Here is a 20038-nt window from a genome sequence, read left to right on the forward strand (position 1 = left end):
TTTATGCTTGAGGCTTTTGACTCATTTTTAACTCTCTTTCTCTTTTGCTTTAGAATTTATTTTATTTTTTAAGTGTGGGCAATCCCGATCATGCGGTCTATCACTCACTTGGCATTCATGTTTCTCAGGCACGGTACCGAGAACTCGATAAGAGACACAATCTGAGACGTGTTCATATCAAAGACATGTTCATGTCAAAGACATTGGAACACTTACCCTTTTATACACTTTTATTATTATTATTTTTTATTATTTGCTATTTTAGTCACTCAAGCTTTTTGAAATTGCATAAATTGCACACCATCCCATTCCAAGGTTAGGTAGATGTAGGTTGAAAACTAAAAGGTCCATCGTTAGACGAGGCTCAAAGTGGTTTATGAAGAAAGGATTGTAAATTAGAAAGGTTAAAGGCAACATGATGTGGCTACAAGGGGTGCCTCAAATCATTGGTATACCTTGTGCTTAGTTTGACATGGATTCTTTTTATTATTATTATTTTTTTTTTTTGATGCAATAATCATATGTAAGGAAATAAATGATCCTTTAATTAGAAGGAAAAAGGAAAAAATTATACAAAATGAATCTAAGTAAATAAAGGTGCCTATGCTAGACTTATTGGGGAAAGGGTAAATAAAGGAAATAGGAAAAGAAGAGGTCACGAAATCTCGTCGTTGAAGCTCGCCTCTTATCTTGTGTCGTTTGCTTTATCATCACTCGCTCTTCTTACTAGCTGGAGGCATGGGAAGCTTATTATTTTCGATCAAATGTTGAATAGCCTCCTTTAGCGTCCAACAACTCTTAGTAATATGACCCCTTGCTTGGTGATATTTGCAATGTGCATCTGGATTCCAACTAGGCAATCTCTTTTGAGGGGCAGGATCTTGAATAGGTCCAATGGGAGTAATGAGTCCCTTGGCATGGAGTCGATCGAAGGTAGTATCGTAGCTTATCCCAATGGGGGTGAAGTCTTTCCTTAGTTGCTTCTTAGGTCCTTGGTTATCCATGGCTAAAACTTCACTGAGATCATAGATACTAACATTGTTACTAGAGTGGGCGTTTTCGGAAGAAGAAGGATTGTTGTTCTTCTTTCCTTTCCAGCCACTGTGGTTACTATTGTTAGTAGCTTTTTGCTTTGTGAGGTCATCTTCGATCTCGATTCCGATGTCATAAACGACCTTGAAAGTATTCAAATTATGTTGATATTTTAAATTCTTCTTGAGTTGCCATTATCTTCTTTGCTTTCCTCTTTTGACGAATCGGTTCATCGAAAAGTAAGTCTTGAACAAAGGTGTTGTCCTTCATTAATCGCCCTTCTCTCCTTGACTAAGTATTGTGGAAAGGGAAATAAGGGTTATTGACTGTTAATTATTTGACTCAAACTCTACTCAACATGCAATGGATCGAAGAAGGTAGAAAGAATGAAAGTTGTGATATGGAGAAAGATGATGTATATGGAGAGATATGAAAAATTAGGAGTTGAATGTACCCCAACTCAAATGACCGAAAAAAAAAACCGACTCATACATGAACCTAAGACATGTTCATGGTGATATATACTCAAAGTGTGTGCTAAGACTAACGAGTGTCATTAGTGTAGGTGACATAATAAGACTCTTGTGTAAGACCATGTGGCTAGCCTATGTGACTAGAATAAATTAAGGACTTAACGAGGTATTATTATTAATCGAATTGTTTAGAAAACTGTTCAATTAGACTTAAGGTGATGACTCAAGAAAAATGCCGAACTGTCGCCAAAACGACAGGACTGGCGCCGTACTATGTAATGTAGCGCCAGACGACAGAGCTGTCGCCAGGCTCTACACTCCACAGAGTGGCGCTGGAGTCCAAATCTCGGCGCCATTGCTGGAACGTTGATTCGAGACTGCTTTCGGTATCATTACTCTACAGGGTATGCCTAATGTTGTACTAAGTCAACTCTGATTAAATTATTAGACTTTAATTACTCAAATTAGTTAGGAAAAGTTTTTTTAGTCATTAATCAATTTATTTAGTCTTAACACAAGTCAAACAAACGGTTAGGAAAAAAAAACGCATAAAGTATGCACAACAAATAATGCACAGTTAGTCAAGTAGGCACGATATGATGCAATGAATTTGCAACCTAACCATGGCTCTAGTTCTCTAAAGTTCGGGATATGGGTTAGTCAAAGAGGGTTCATGGTTAATTGTCCAGATGCAAAGCGCGGAAGCCTAACCGTGAAGGGTTGGTGCGAGTGGATGGGACACCGCGAGTTAAGAAAAACTCGCTTCCATGGTTTGGAGAAATCAACATTCTCGGATGTACCCTTTGTTGCACAGAGCGTTCAATAAGATAGATGGAGCATGATTTCCTAAAGGGTTATGTCCATATGTAGAACACATATGGGTTTTAGAAAAGTGAGAAAAACTTAATCAGGAAGTAGGATCGAGCAAACAGTGCTAAAAACTGGTCAAAATTAGAACGCATATTTCTGGCACGGTATTGGAAGAACTTGGCGCCAACCAACAGAGAGACCGGCGCTAACGATTTGGCTTTGGCACCTGGCGACAGAAGCTGTCGCCTGGCGCCAGAGTCAAACTAGTGGCGCTAGACTCTGTTTTCTGACGCTAGTTCCTACATGCCTCAGCAGCTTTCTGTGCTCGATAAAATTTTCCATTTTTGCGCAGCGTTATTTTGGTCATGGTTGTGAAAGATATTCCTCAAATTTCCTACTTGTAAAAATCATATGATTTAACTCATTACAGATGGTCTTACCAACGAGATCTTTTTTATTCATATGACAAAAATATTAATGAAAATTACGCACATGAAATACTTAGAACTTTTCGAGTCTCATCCACTCATTCTAAATCATTGCCGATATAAATTTCAGGAATTAAAATATAAATCCTTCCTAGTGGAGTCGCCAAAAACTGTAGGGAATATTTCAAGCATTATCCCTAGCTTAAACCCCACTGTGATCATACACTAAAGTACGGTGGCGTCCAACAGGAAAGAAGATAGAGTAAAAGAGTCTCGAACAAGTTTTAGAAACTTGTAAACCGTTCACGAGGTGAAGGTTACACCCCTTAACGATCCAGGAGATCGTCAACTCCAATAGGTTTGAAACCATGACTGGTATTTCGGGGATGAAGGTACAAATCCAACCTAAAAGAGATTGAACCTGCTCTAATAATAGGACTCTACTTTATTCTGATCGCATTCATGTGCGCTTTCTGACTAACATGCAATTAATAGGATTAACCCTAAACCTGTTTAATATATGTTTGTTGAATATTAAATGCACAAATAAATCTATTATTGGCGATCAGTTGAATTTTAATAAAATTAACCCTAAACAATATTGTTAATTATCTTATTAAGCGTGATTACAAGTACAAGTTCCCATTAAACATGCATAAAAGGCGTGATCAAGGAATAAAAAATAAATAATAATCAAGCAACATAATAAAAATCAAAAAAAATTATAACAATCATAATAATAATAATTAAAATAATCATAATCATTTTAAATCATAATAATAGCAAGATCCTAGGCATGATACTAACAAGATTAATAGAAAACCCTAGCATGTCACTAAACAATAATAATCAGAGCTTTAACCCTAACATGATACTAACATAAATATTAGGAAAATAATAGTAAGCATCGCAGGAATCATAATTGTCATATTTGATATTAGAAATTATAGTTGTTACCCTAAACATGATACTAGGAAGATTAAAATGCCCTAACATGACATTAGGAATCAAAATAACAACCTAGACATGATTTCTATATCATAATATCAATAAATAAATTAAAGAAATTACTTGGATGTCTCATATCTCTTTCTAATAACAAAATACACGCGTTAGTAACTTCAAGGAAAATATTAAATCAAAAAATTAAATAATCGAAATAAGGAATTAAAGAAAGTTTAGACTAGATTTGTGACCAAACCCTTAGAAATCAAACCTTTCACGTCTAGGGCAAAGGCAACTTTGAATTATTCTTGGTGTGTCTAGAGCTAATGTATGAGTCATTGTGTTTGTGAAAGGCTAGACTTAGAAAAGAGAGAGAAAATCAAGAGAATCTTGAAGAGAGTTGGTGATAGAGAGAATTAGAGAGAATAAGAATTGATGATTAAAAACGGAGGTTTTAGGAGGCTATTTATATAGAAAAACAACCAAATGGATAGAAAAATGAATTAGAGTTTCGGCGAGAATAAAACACTATTGCGCCAGACGCTAGACATTAGCGCCTGGCGCTGAAGGTTAGCACCAGATGCCAAGCCTTAGCGTCAGGCGCTAATAACTGGCATCAAGCGCTAATAGCCGTTTTCAGGAGTTTTCTTAATTTTGATAAAATTTAGTCGTACAAAAGGGAAAAATCGTATTTTCCTTAAAAACACTTATTTTATTCTGATTAAAACTCTAAAAAGTCAAGTAAAGTGAATTGATCAATGCTAATTGAATTAGGAATGAAAAGAACCTTCTAGAAGAATCTAGAAAACAAAAATCAATTCTAATTCCATTGGGAATGACAAATCATATTAGGCCCTCCTCTAGGTCATTGGGCCGCATATAAAGATCAAACCGGACCAGTTTAGTAATTTGGCCATAAATTCCTCATTATTCATCGGAACTGGGCTTATAACATATCGTTGGAAAGCTCTTTTCAAGCTCCATCCAACTACAACATTATTGGACCCTTTCCATGGACCAAACTAAACTGGATTGGCTGTTTTCTTAAAATAGGTTTTCAAAACAGAGAGAAAGAAAAGAATTAAAAGCTAAACAGCAACACTAGACTTTCCACACTTTCACTTCATTCGATTATTTTGACGTGAAAGGTACTCATCAATGGGTTTGGTTTTGGGGAGACACAAATGGGTGTCTACAATGTCATTATCTTCTTTTCTCATATCCCCTCCTCTTGAAGGACCTTTAGTCCCCCAAGTTCCTCATTTGATGACTTTTGAGGACAATGGTGGGATTTCCAACCAAAAATATTTTGTTAAGAAGAGTATGCCTTCTTCTTTTTCTTTTATTTCTCTTCCTTTTTCTTATATTCTTTTTTTCCCTTCTCCTTTTCTTCTTCTTGGCATTCCTCTTCTCAACCTCGTAGGTGTGCACTAAGCTTTTTTCATGGCACATTTTCATGTGCATACTTGCTTTCATATGAAATGTGTAGTAGTGCATTTGACAATCTCTTGCAATCGTTGCAATATTATTTACTAGAGCGGTCAATATTGCATTCATTATATTTTCTTGGGAAGTAACCCGTGTTTTATTGCATTCATTATATTTTATTTTTAGAATAGATTTTCTCTCATGGAAATGTTTGTGTGCCTTTTTCTAGGTACATGACTTGATATACTTTGGTGCTTCGATTTGGATCAAGAATCAAGGAAGTTTAATCCTATTTTTGCTGCATATGTAAGCAAGGTACAATTCTTGAGGAAATTAGCTTTAAAAGGTTTAATTGGGTCATTTGCGCGTATTTACACCCACATAATATCCGGTAATATCATTCCTTTGTCTTTCTCAAGTGGATGATGACTTGTTGGATATATGTTGGTTTGTTGGATTGATCTTCTTGTTTCCCCTCCCATGGTTTCTATGATTTATGTTTAAGTGTACTGTCTCATTCAAGCTTGGGGGAGGGTATTCTATCATGTTTGATGGGATGTTGATTCATATGTGCTATGCCCCTTTGTATATGTATTTCCATGTTCTATATTTTGAAAAACTCCAAAAAGATTTTTGTTTCTTTCAAGGAAAATATGCAATGTGTTTCGTTTTAGTCTTGTTTTGGACATAATACTTTTGGACTTGTATAGTTGAATTCTTTTCTTCTTAAATGGTAACGGTGTGCACGATTTGAGAGTATGTTTGGATGATTCTAGGATAGAGTATGCTAAGGTAGTCGTTTAGAACTATTGGGACCTTGAAGCCAGATTCTATTTGTGTTTGAAAATTTACAATTTCTCCCTTTTATTGAATTTGAAGCTAATAAAGTTTTTTGCTACAACCATGTGAGGTTTCATTGTTTTCAAGCCTTCTACATATTTTTCATGAGCCGCATGGATCCTTGACTATTGCGGACCTAATCTTGAATCTTGACTCAAATTCTCAAACACAAGACCGGACCGTCTAGGGAGGACAAAGGCATCTTTTCGAGGTGGTAATTTTTCTTTTCTAGGATAATCTTCTTTATCTTTAGTTCATTAGGGTTTACATTTTCCTTCCTGCTAACCATTTGAGCCATTTCCCTTTTTTCAAGCCACATCTTTAGAACTTTGAGCCTTTTGTTTCTTTTTGTTCCATTTTTGGTTTTTGTGAAGTAAAAGATCATGTTCTTGGAGTTTGTGGTATATATGTATGGATATTGGTTCCTTTTGTAAGCAAGCTTGTGTTTTGTGTATATTTTGTGAATAATGGAAAATGAATGATGGAAAAAGCGGTCCAAAGTTTAAAAAGGCAAGGACATAATAAATGCAAAGTTGTAAAAGCCGTCCATAGTCAAAAAAGGCGAGGAAAATTGCTTTGAAAATATGACAACAACAATAAAAAAAATAAGTGAAAATGAGAAAATACAAAAATATTTTGATGTGAATTATTCTCCCTTTCTAAGCATTGAGGACAATGCCTCCTTTAAGCTTGGGGAAGAAGCGTTTACGCTTTTTGTATATATGTTTGTGAGTATATCTTTGAATAAGCTTGGGGGTTTTTGTTTGTTTTTGTTTGGTGACTACTTGATTGTGACTCTAAGAAAGGGCCCGTTCTTTGCTTTATTATTAGGGATACCACCAAAATTTTAAATTCCAGCCTACCCTCACCCTTTTTCCCTTACGTTACAACCTTTGGGAAAGCCCTTTTTACCTAGAGGTTGAGTCACATATCGGGGGAGGGCATTATGAGTTAAAGCCTAAGAAGAGGGGATGCAAAGTAAAGATGTCGAGAAACCTCAAATATATTTGTTTTTCCGGTTCCTTCAGGAACTATAGAGACGCTCACTAAAAAGTAGATTTGAAGATAATTGGGAGAATATGCTAACATGTTTTGAGATGAAGGTGAATTGCGTTTCATTAATTCTCTATGCTTAGCATGTCCTATGTTTCAATCAACCTTAGATATCTTAGAACGTGCACTCCTTTACTTGTTTAAAAAGATTTTCATTCATTTATGCTTGTACATTTGCAAAAAGTCCTTTCATGAATATTTGTTTGGGTTTCTTATATTTTGGTTTCTTTTTCATGCTTTGCCTTATTTGTATTTTTACGAGAGTTATAGGTTAATCTCTTAGGAAACCTTTACGAGAACATCACTCGTCCTCTAGGGCAATCTAGGGGTTTAAATGGCTTGTCTTTAGTTGCTAAAATTTACCGTGATTCCTTCGAAAGTGAGTTAGTGTATATTCTTATCTCTTCTCTTCTTTTTGTTTATTTGAATAAGATAATCATTTCTCCCTTGGTTTTGTTTGCTCGACGACGAGTAAAGGTAAGCTTGGGAGTATTTGATGGGTGTCATAAATGACACCCATTTGATGAGCAATTAAGTTGTTTTCTTCCTCTTTTCATAGCTTTCATGCTCAATAAATGCCTAGTTTTATGCATTTGGTCTTGGTTTTACCTTTCCTCTCTTATTTTGAAGCTTTTGTATTTTGTTGGTTTTTCAACTCTTTTCTCCTTTATTTGCTCTATTTTCATGGTTGAAGGTATTGTACGAGGTCCGGGTCTTGATAATGGTGATTTAACAAGGTGGAAGATGCTTGTAACACCCTAGAAATTCCTTTCTTTTAAAATACATGTTTTGCCCTATTTAAAAATTTAAATAGGAATATCTAAGATATTACCGCCACCGTGAAAACGGCTAAGGCAACCATCAAAGGCACACAACGGAAGACTAATTTTAAAACCATTCAATACAAGTCAACTAATGAAAGTAAAGTCAAAACCAAAGTCAAACGAAGTAAAATAAAACAATCCTACAACTTGGAACCATTATAGGCCCTTATTAAAACCAAACTAACTTTAAAACTTTTGCGTTAGTCATGCATGATAATATTATCATAAATAATTAAAGCACTAAACACATCATATACTTATAGGAAATAGCATGATTCGCTCTTCACTCATGCCCATTCATGAATATGCTTCATCACCTGAAAACCTCCCCTCTACTTGTCCCCACTACTCACCATTAGAAAATGGGTCGTCGTGGGACCAAAGTAAAGACATGGCCAAACAAACAAACACACACAATCAGCAAAGCTGAGTACATAAGCGTAATTAAACACACTAACATGCTTTCACCTATCAACACACACTTACCTCATTGCACCCGTTTACAAGCACACACAACAATCAACAAGACAGATTAACTAGACACTAAATAATTCAATTAGCGTTGAATACACATCGAACGGGTTTCCAACTATCCTCCCCCAAATAAATTGAGGTTAACTGACACGGGAGCTAACCGTGCCAGCGACAAAACCACTCAAAGGTGGCGGAATTCCTGCGCATAATAATAAATAAAAAGGAATGTACAACGTCCTGTACTCCATTAGAAGTTATGGTTAAATATAAAACTCCATAACTCCCCCCATTGTTCATACTCAAGGTATATACGTTCCAAGAGTTTTGGTGCGTAATCTCTTTCACTTTACGTTATTTACGCGTTATTGGACTTGGTGATAACTCTCAAAGCATAATAAATCAATCAACAATAATTATTCAATCAATCAAACACACCAATTTAATTCTTGAATAATTAGTTACCACACATATTATTTAATGTTGAACCCCTTTTAATTCTACCTCAGTGTCAAAGACACCTTAAACGCATAAAGCGCCAAAAATCCTATCCCTCGGTGTTAAAAACACCTTAAGTGCACAAAGGCACCAACATACAATTTATTCCTCGTGTACATAGACACTTATATAGCTCCTTCCTCATGCTTAAGGCATCAATAAAAATTATTTGAACCATAATAAAATTCATTTTCAATATTCCTAACATAATTAAACATGTAGTTTAATTAATCATGCATTCTAACATTCCATAAATAAAAGTGTGGTTCAAACACAACATGCTCAAAATATAATTTTCCAATCCATAGACCATCACAAATAATTCATGCATCACAATTCAATCACCAACACCATTAATTCACAATTCCATACATAAACCTTAGCATGATACTACTTGTAATTGGTTGAAATCAAGCCTAGCATGATTCTATATCATCAAAATATGCTAAGTACACAAACGTACCTCAAATAAGCTCTTAAAATATCGAGTACTCTACAACAATTCTCGAACCAAGTCTCCATCATAAAGGGACAATAATACTATATTAATTACCCTTGTATACACAATTTTCAGCAACTTAAACTCACTTTAAATAACTTCTAATAATCTGAAAATTATTTTAAAACCCCTAATTAAACTCCTTTTTAATGGATAATCACACCCTTTTTTAAAAAATCACAATTATACTACTTTAAATAAAATTCCAACATTTTAAATTAATCAAAAATCCTTTAAAAATTCATCAAAATACATCTTTATACTTAAATTATCCATAGAAACATTAAATTATCTCTTACCCTTTAAACTCAAGGATAAAATTTAAAGCATAAAAAAAAACTTCGTAAAAAATTAAAAACTGCTCGAAAATCGTATTTAGAGGCTGAATTTGGCCACGAGATGGTGGTTCTCACTACAAAAGTAGTGAGTCTTTCTTAAAACGTTGTTTCCACACGAAAAACACTAAATTTTTCTCTCAATCGGAGGAGTTCAGAACCTGATCGGGATTAAAACATGATTAATATTAACGTACGAAAATCTAATAATTAAAACATGAATTTACGTGTTCAAAATAATCTGGAATTAAGTTAAACTAATAAGTAGTTATAATAACCAAAATTTCAAAACATCATAACTATAAAAGACCTAAATAAATTATTCATAAAAACTCTAAAATCATGATTTTCAATAATTAAAGAACCCTAGGTTATAAAATTTACAAAATCTGAAAGTTATAAAGTTTAATCATCAAAATACAATTTGATAATAATTAAATTAATTTCAAACAATAAAATCATAACCCATAAATCAATAATTATAATTACACAAATTAATAAAACAAAGGAGAGAGAAAATAAGACTAACCTTTTTGTGTGGGAAATTTTTGGAGATTCATGGGGTATTTATAGAGTAGAGATTGTAGGGTTAAATTTGAGCTTATAAAAATTTGGGCTTGAGTTATGGGATAGGGCTTAAGTTATGGGTTTTGGAATGGCTTCAGAGTATGTAGGAATAATTTACATTGCCCAATAATTAATAAACGTTTGGCCCAAAACTTATTTTTATTTTATAAAACTTTATATTTAAAATACTTAACCCTTTAAAATATTTAATTAAAATACTTGAGCCCTTGACAATACATTTTATTAATACTTAAATACTTTATAAAAATACATACAAATACGGGGTATTATAGTCTACCCCCTTAAAAGAAGCTTCGTCCTCGAAACTTAGGTACTAAAACATTAAAAACTCGTTTAAAGGAAATAAATACTTAAAATCTCAAAAACTTTTCTTAATACTTTTAGTTGCTGTACTTTTGTGATACTTGCTTTCTACCTCATCTATTCATTCACACACAAACTAGTGTGTAAAGTAACCAACTTGCTGACCTACTTACACAAAATAATGTGTAAGATAACAACTTTACTAACAAACTTACACAAAATAATGTGTAAACTATTAGACTATCTTACAAACTCACACTAGCATTAGTGAAAGAATCAACTTTGGTAATAAACTTACACATCTTAGTGTGTAAAATAATCAAACTTATCAACTAAATCAGTGTAAAACAGATGGAAAAGCACTTTAAAATGCCAAAATTATGGAAAAAGCGAGTAATTCTATCGCACTGTACCCCCTAAAAGAAAACGAGTTACGCCCCCGTAACTCCACTTAACTCAACTTTAGAATCATGTTGATCTTTTCTCATTCCATCCTTGGTAAGATCATAACACTTCTCTGTATGCATTCTTTGTTGGAACCAAAATTCTTAGTAATTCCTTACTCATTATACCAAAAATAATCAAATTTCCATCTATACTATCTTTCACCCATCCTCTAGTCAAAGTATGAAGCACTTTGATATTCGAACCTTTGATTTGTCTAGCTTGTTCATGATCAAATTGGCTGAACTCAATAGATCTCTTTGCAACTAGATACATCAAAGAGAAAATGGTGGCTTATAACCTCCAAATTAAGGCTGAAATAAAATCAGAATTAAGAGAGTGTAACTCCCCTTAATTCACGCCCATCCAAGCAGCAAGTTGGAGATGTATTTCCTCTAATATTCACGCCCAAATTCAAACAGCAAAGAAGTGTAACTCCTCCTTGGTTCAAGCCTTGAAATTAGCTTGAATGTATGTGGACAAGGGTGTACTTGGACACCCTTTAGTTGCTCTAAAAGCTGACTGAATTAAACAGCCAATTGAAGGCTGGAATTAAGGCTTAAGATGCTCCAATGTTGACTGATATCAACGGCCACTTGAAGGCTGAAGTTAAGGCTTGTAACGGCTTGTAATTCCTCTTTAAAAACTGATTGTAACTCCCAAGTCAAAGCTTTGAAATTCCTTGTAAAATAATTTCGGATTCGAAGCTTAAATGGCTGCCATTTTGATGTATCTTTGCACTTGTACTTTTGTGTGAATGTGACAATATTTTTCGAACTAAAATCAGCAAAAAATAACTAAGAAAAAAATATAACTAATTTGCAAACTTAAAATGACTAAAGTTTACAATTTATTCAAAGCATAAAAAGAACTAGAATAAACTAGTTAATAAGAACAACAAGAAATTCAAGGGGTTGAATATCTTGCTGCCCAAGGATAGAATGCATAGTACCAATACATGATGCTACATCTTGAACCGAAGAAATGTCCATAACCAAGTTGTTAGGCTTGGCTACAACATTCCCCGCTTCTTGAAAAGAGTTTGCCCTCAAACTCGGCAACTCTTCAAACTCATCATAGTAAGGTAATAAATCAGCCACATTAAAGGTGCTAGAAACACCATAATCTCCGGGCAACTCAACTTTGTAAGCATTATCATTCACCTTTTTAACAATAGCAAATGGACCATCACTACGAGGACTAACCTTGGACCGCCTTTTGGAAGGAAATCTTTCCTTTCGAAGATGAATCCAAACTAAGTCACCGGGCTGAAAACGGACCTTCTTTCTTTTCTTGTCATAGTATGCCATGAGGGTACTAAAATTCTGCACAAATCTTCTATAGAAAGAAGCAAGTCCATGAAAGCTTCGAACTTGTTGAATGGTTTGTGGCGTGGGCCACTCACGAATTGCAGCAACTTTCTTTTCATCAACTTCAATGCCTTGTGATGAGACTTTAAAGCCAAGAAAAATAACTTGGGAAGTGAAGAAATGACACTTCTCTAAGTTCCATACAATTTCTCACGTTCAAGGGCTTCAAAAACCTGTTGCAAGTGCATAGAATGCTCTTCTTCCTCCCTACTATACACCAAAATATCATCAAAATAAACTACAAAAAATTTACCCATGAAAGGTTGCATAACCTGATTCACGAGGCGCATAAATGTAGATGGTGCATTACACAAACCAAATGGAATCACAAGCCACTCATAGAGGCCCTCCTTTGTCTTGAAAGCGATCTTCCATTCATCTCCTTCGAAAATTCGAATTTGATGATAGCCACTTCTCAAATCAATTTTAGAGAACACTTTAGAACCATGCAAATCATCAAGTAAATCATTCAACCTTGGAATAGGAAACCGGTACTTGATAGTGATTTTATTGATTGACCTACTATCAACACACATTCTCCATTATCCATTCTTCTTAGGCACAATCAAAGTAGGACAAGCACATGGACTAAGAGACTTACGAATAAGACCCTTGGATAGTAATTCTTCCACTTGCCTCCTAATCTCTTCGGTTTCTTTTGGAGTGGTTCTATAGGCTGGTTTGTTTGGGAGCATTGATCTGGGAACAAGATCAATTTTGTGTTGTATGTCACGTTTTGGGGGTAGGCCATGGGGAATGTCTTCGGGGAAAACATGGGAAAAGGTTTAGAGAAGAGGGGTGAGGAGTGGGTGTAGTTCTTTTTGTGTCGGTGGGGAAGGGGTATCAAGTTGGCTTAAAATGAATTGTTTGTGAGCTTTATACTCATGCAATTTTGATTTTATGAGAGTGGTAAGGGAAGTGGGGGGTGTGGATATGGGGTGGCCGTTTTTTAGGTTTAGAGGGGTAAGGAGTATTTTCTGTCCATCCTTAGTGAAAGAATATGTGTTTTTATACCCGTCATTCATCACACGCCTATCAAATAGCCAAGGTCTACCAAGTAAAATATGATATGCATCCATAGGCATAACATCACACCATAATTCTTCCTCATAAGTTTTACCAATGCTAAATGATAACAAGACTTGTTGTGTTACTTGAATCCCTTTACCATGATTTAGCCATTGAATCACATAAGGATTAGGGTGAGGGACGGTTTTTATTTTCAGCTTGTCTATCATTACTCGTGAAGCTACATTGGTACAACTACCTCCATCAATAATCAAGGTACATACCTTACCACCAATGGTGCAACGAGTGTGAAAGATTGCCTCACGTTGCAAACTCCCTTCTTTGCCAATCAGATTGCTTAGTGTACGTCGAACCACCAAGCATTCTCCTTCATCCGGTCCAAGACACGCATACTCATCATTCTCCTCAAGGTTGCTGTCCACTTCAATTTCTAATTCATCCTCCTCTTCATGCTCAATCAAAGTGACAATCCTTTTATTTGGACAATCACTAGCCAAATGTCCAAGGCCTTGACACCGAAAACATCTTCTTGGGGCTGGTTTTGGGTTGGAATTTTGGGTGTTTTGTGAAGGTGGTTTAGAAGTAGGCTGATTGGATGTGGGTTTGAAAGGTGGAAAATTGGATGTTTGCTTTTTTTGGGGTAATGAGGTCTGAGGTGCAAAACGTGATGATTCACTTTTGCCTCTTGCTTTTTGTTGCTGCTCAATCTTATGTGCTAAGATAATGAGCTCTTCCAGGGTGGTGTAAGGGTGTAGTTCAGCCAGATTGGCTATTTTTGGGTCAAGTTCTCCCAAAAAGCGCACCAATGTTTGAGGTTCATCTTCCTCTACTCCACACTTCATGACAAATCCTTCAAATTTCCTAGCATATTCTTCTACTAATTTTGTACCTTGTTTGAGGTTGTGGAACTTGGAAAAGTTTTCTTGCACATAGTATGTGGGAAGAAACTTTTTTTTCAGCATCTTTTTCATCTTGGTCCACGATCTCACTTTCTCTTTGTCGTGCCTTTCCCTTTTGGCACACACACTAGCCCACCAAGTTGAGGCATATTTTCTTAACTTCAAGGCTACAATCTTCACCTTTTTTTCTTCCGGTGTTTGCTTGTAATCAAACACTCTCCACCGTTCTAAGCCATTCTACAAACTCATCAGCATCGAGTTTGCCATCATACGCCGGGATGTCAGCCTTAATGTCATTATTAGGCCGTAACCTTTCTCTTTCATGAAAAGGTCTATCATTGTGATTGAAATTAGATTCACTCAATTCTTCATCACTATGATTGGGTGAACCCTCTTTTTTATGGCGCAACTTAGTAGAAAAATCTTTTAACTGATCTTGCAAATATTGCATTCGTTGCTCCATATCTTCTTTCTCTTGTGCAACCGTATTGACATATTCTTGCCAATTAGGGGGTGGGATGTTGGACATGGTTTGTGTTTGGGGTATGTGTTTGGGTATCTGTTTGGGGTATGTGTTTGGGTATTTGTTTTGCTAGATCTTCCTCCTTCTAGCGCCAAATGTTGTATATTTGGAGTAACACTCGAAATACACAAGGGATAAACCAAGGGATAGATAAGGCTAAAGAACCAAAGGCTTCTTGGATAAAGTCACACCACTAAGAAACGTTTTGGATTCCTAAGATCACAAGACAACTAGTAGCCTAAACTAGCTAACTAAGCAAAGGAAACAAAATTCCAAATCCAAGAATTTCAGGTTTTTGTTTCTAATCCAAGAAACGAATGTAGGACAAGTTTTTTGTTTGAATAATCTGATTTTTTCATTCACATTTGCTTGCTATTTATAGTAAACAAGCATCCTTAAGTACAAGCTAACTAAAGTGGCTGTTCAGCTCACTTGTTACACACCTAAGCTAAAGCTAAGTACAAATCAGCTTTTGTTGTCTAGATACATTAATAAAAGAAGCCTTATTTAACTAGATACATTAAAGAGAAAATGGTGGCTTATAACCTCCAAATTAAGGCTGAAATAAAATCAGAATTAAGAGAGTGTAACTCCCCTTAATTCACGCCCATCCAAGCAGCAAGTTGGAGATGTATTTCCTCCAATATTCACGCCCAAATTCAAACAGCAAAGAAGTGTAACTCCTCCTTGGTTCAAGCCTTGAAATTAGCTTGAATGTATGTGGACAAGGGTGTACTTGGACGCCCTTTAGTTGCTCAAAAAGCTGACTGAATTAAACAACCAATTGAAGGCTGGAATTAAGGCTTAAGATGCTCCAATGTTGACTGATATCAACGGCCACTTGAAGGCTGAAGTTAAGGCTTGTAATGGCTTGTAATTCCTCTTTGAAAACTGATTGTAACTCCCAATTCAAAGCTTTGAAATTCCTTGTAAAAGAATTTCGGATTCCAACCTTAAATGGCTGCCATTTTGATGTATTTTTGCACTTGTACTTTTCTGTGAATGTGACAATATTTTTCGAACTAAAATCAGCTAAAAAGAACTAAGAAAAAATATAACTAATTTGCAAACTTAAAATGACTAAAGTTTACAATTTATTCAAAGCATAAAAAGAACTAGAATAAACTAGTTAATAAGAACAACAAGAAATTCAAGGGGTTGAATATCTTGCTGCCCAAGGATAGAATGCATAGCACCAATACATGATGCTACATCTTGAACCAAAGAAATGTCCATAACCAAGTTGTTAGGCTTGGCTACAACACAACTCATACCTTTAGTTAATGTTCTTTCACAATGACTTATGAAAATTGTCTTATACTTTACCAAGGTCCGATAATATGCCAAGTTATTTGCCACTTTACCAATTCTATGCAAATTCATATATATTTCTATATATTTTGGCTCAAATTTTCTTTCTTATCAAAATTCATCTTTTGTCTTATGGGTTACACTTTCAATAACACTTGTGGCTTGTCCGTTGTTTAACTTGCACTACTCAGATCAAATCCATTCATGTATACTTTTCTTGCTTCGGTCACTAATGTTCCCGAACATAGTGAGCTTTCATGGTTCTTTTATTCCAACCTCAAAATGTTGCCATACCAATGCTGGCTTGTATGGTGACTTTGTTACATCCTTTTCTGAAATTGAATACGCTTGTTTTCTGCATAAATTCCCCTATCAAATATTATTTCGCTATTATACCAATAAGTGGAGGTTGTAATCGTCTCAAATGTATTACCAAAGTTCTCCAGTATACCTCCTTCTAGGATTTTGAAAGAAACAAGGAATTTTTATCTGACATGATATTTTCAGGAACTCCATGTAATCTCACAACGAATTTGATGTAATCCTTCGCAAGTTGCTTAATCTTCGAAGTCTCCTTCATCGGGTTTTAAACATGCGGACTTAGACAATCTATCCACCAGAATCCGAATAAATTAATCACTCTAAACCCTCAATACACCTTTACCAAATCATTTTTGCAGCTTGTCCTTTCCTGGTTGTATTTCACTTTCCTCCCGTTATATTTCCTTTAAAATTCTTACTCTTACAAAGTATACTCAAGCTTTTATCTCCATGAATATTAAATTGACATATCCTCTTACAAATTTGATCAAATTCACACTCTCTACTTGATTTTTTTTTCGTTATTTCCTCGAATATTGTTGGTCTCATGCTGTAGTTACCCTAACATTTTTTTAACTTTCCTTTTCCAACATTTTTGAGGAGATTAATTTCCTTATTCTCCCTTAACTTTAACATTATTAGCAATGTATTTACCCAATACATTGCTTCCCTTTCAATGACATTGAATGTCTCTTCCACGGTCCTTTATCAACTCCAATAATTTCTTGTTACATATTTAAATCCTTATGTGTGAGAGTCTATCTCAAACTTTAAACTTTAAAATTCTTTCACAATTAATCATTAATTAGCAAAGTTATTTCACACTTATTACTTTCCATGAACTTCCAATTATTCTTCGCCAGGGCATTCACTTGTTAATAATCCTTTTGAATCAATCAAAATCTTCCACACCGTTGTCCAACTTAAACCTCAACAACAATTGTTTTGGCCCGGAGTCCATTATTCACCGCTTCAATCCCTGTTACATCAACATTTCCTCTTATAGCAAGGTTTCCCAAAATGGTCCTTTCTCAATCACAACTCGCACTCGGGAAAAACTTGCATGCATTTACTTCTCTCTAAGCATCAACACATTTTATTACAGATGTTCACATCGTCCTTTCCTTCCCATTCTTAGAATTCAACAAAATACCTTCAATGAAAATACTGAATTCCATAAGTCCATGGAAATTTTAGGTGATTCATTATCCCAGAAGGCAAAAATGAAAACTCGAATCGTCCAAACCTTGTCATAAGCGCCAAATTCTAAATATCCTCTTTCGAATATTTTTACTTAGTAGTTATATCCTCAAGTCAAATCTCGAAATTATATTTGCTCCTTTCATTTGATCAAACAAATCGTTGCTTTAAATCAAAGGATAATTATACTTTTTTGTCACATTGATCAATCCCCCATAGGAACTTTACAGACACTTCCATTCCTTTCTTTAACAATTACATGCGCTCTCCAAGGTGATGTAACCTTCTTTCAATGACTTCAATAGTATCTTTCAACTCCCGTTACGCAATGCAACATTAACCCTTTCTATACACGCAAATATGTCCATATAATACCTCCAACTTCACTTAACCTTTATATCCTTGCTTATATTTCCCATGCTTACATCTTTCCTCCAATTAAATCCATAATCTTTCTTCTAGAAACCCTTGAATAAATCTCGTGACCCCTAAATAATCTCAACTTCAATCACCTCATATACAATCCTTACTCAAGTTACTTCAACACATCTCAATCAAATTCATAAATCTTGTCATAAACTCTTTCTCCTTTATGATATTTTTACATCCATATTTCAATATTCTCAACACTTTCAAGTATACATCGTCTTTCATAATTCAAATTTCCTTAAGTTTCAAGAGTTTTTAAAATTTTTTATCATATCCAAAATATTCCTTAAAATCTCTTTAGCCATTTTGTTGAACTTTCGCCTACCTTCTTTCTTGATTTGAATCCTTATCTTTATTTTTTATCTCACCTTTCTTTTAGCTAATATATGAATTGATTATTTATAATTCAATTCAATCAAACTCCCAAAGACTTTATGTCTTGAAAACCACCCTTAAACTCATAGTTCGCCATCTTTCAACTCATTCCCTTAAGTTTAAAGAAATATTATTTTCTTGAATACCGAGAGATCTTAACAACTTGGAGTACTTCTCGAAACCAAGTAATCTTTTCATTTCCACTTAATTAAACCTCACTATCTTTTCTTTCTATCTGCATGAAAAACTGGTAAAACTTATTTCGGGTTTGTTATCTCAAACATCTCCAAATAAGATCGGATGTATTCATAACTTGTTCATACCCACTAACATGGTAAAAATCAAATCTCTCCAGTACTTACCATACAAACTTTTATTCACTCTCAAATTCTCAAGACACAAATTGTTTTTAAACAACTTAAAAAAATCTTTAACTCAATCGTCAAAACTTCAGGAATTGATCTCCCTTTGGTATATATATAGTTTTCACTTCTTAACACCATCTTGTTTCACCTTTTCCCACTATGGGATTGTTGGTGGTTATATCATCCTTGCCTCCTTGGCAATCTGTCAAGCTTGCCTTACTACCTTGTTCAAATAATTCCATTACTTAAATTGCTTCTTGTTACCATACTTTCTTGATGATAAAACTGGTTGCTATATAGGTTGGGTTGAAACACTTAGCTTCCTCTTATTCTAATCAACTAACACCAACCACTAAACTCAATCAAGAAACAACTATCATTTAATTCGAATTAAGGTTTGAGGTAAAAAAAAATTTATGTCCTCATTCCCAATAATTTGAAATACATAAAATCTTGATTGATAAACAACCAAAATTCTTATACTTAAACAAACAATCAAAAATAAGAAAAATAAAAAAATCCCCATTAAATGCTACTCACAAAGGGAAGAAAGAACTTAGTAGCTTTTGGAAAACAATAGAAATCATAAGGTTGCTGAACAACTCTAAAAGATTAGGTGAATAAATTCAAGAATTTTCTCCAAAATGATAGCATTGCTACCCAAAATGACTCCTTGAAGAAAAATAATTATCCTCATATCCCAAGTGAAAGAATAAATACTCATAACTCCTAAATAACATATGTCAATATTCTCAAGGTTGAACATGTGACAATGTATTTAAGGTCCAACATAACAAGAGTCCTCAATATTCCAACAAGATCATAACTTCTCAAAACTCCAACCATATATTAAAATATATATGCTCAATTCTCCATCCCAAATTAAATAACTTTAATCATAAGAAATGATAAGTCACTAAGCTTAAAATGTCAAACTTCAATTGATCCGCATTGAGTATCCCTCAACTCATATAATAACTTTCATCATTACTCATCTCTAATAAATTCCTATGCTCACCTCATTTGGGCTCTTGTTCAATTTCGATTCCAATTCAAACTCATACTCAAAGACAAAACATATTCCTCAGAATAGATAATATCCCAAATGATTTCATCCTTAAGCTCCTTAACCATATGCATTAAAATCAATCTCTTTATCCTTATAACTTGGTGTCTCCATACACAAGTGTACAAAACTCAAATTACTCATTTTTAATATCTAGACAACGTATCTTAACAACAAAT

Source organism: Chenopodium quinoa, unplaced genomic scaffold (genome assembly GCF_001683475.1).
Source record: "Chenopodium quinoa cultivar QQ74 unplaced genomic scaffold, ASM168347v1, whole genome shotgun sequence".
In the NCBI taxonomy this organism is placed as follows: Eukaryota; Viridiplantae; Streptophyta; class Magnoliopsida; order Caryophyllales; family Amaranthaceae; genus Chenopodium; species Chenopodium quinoa.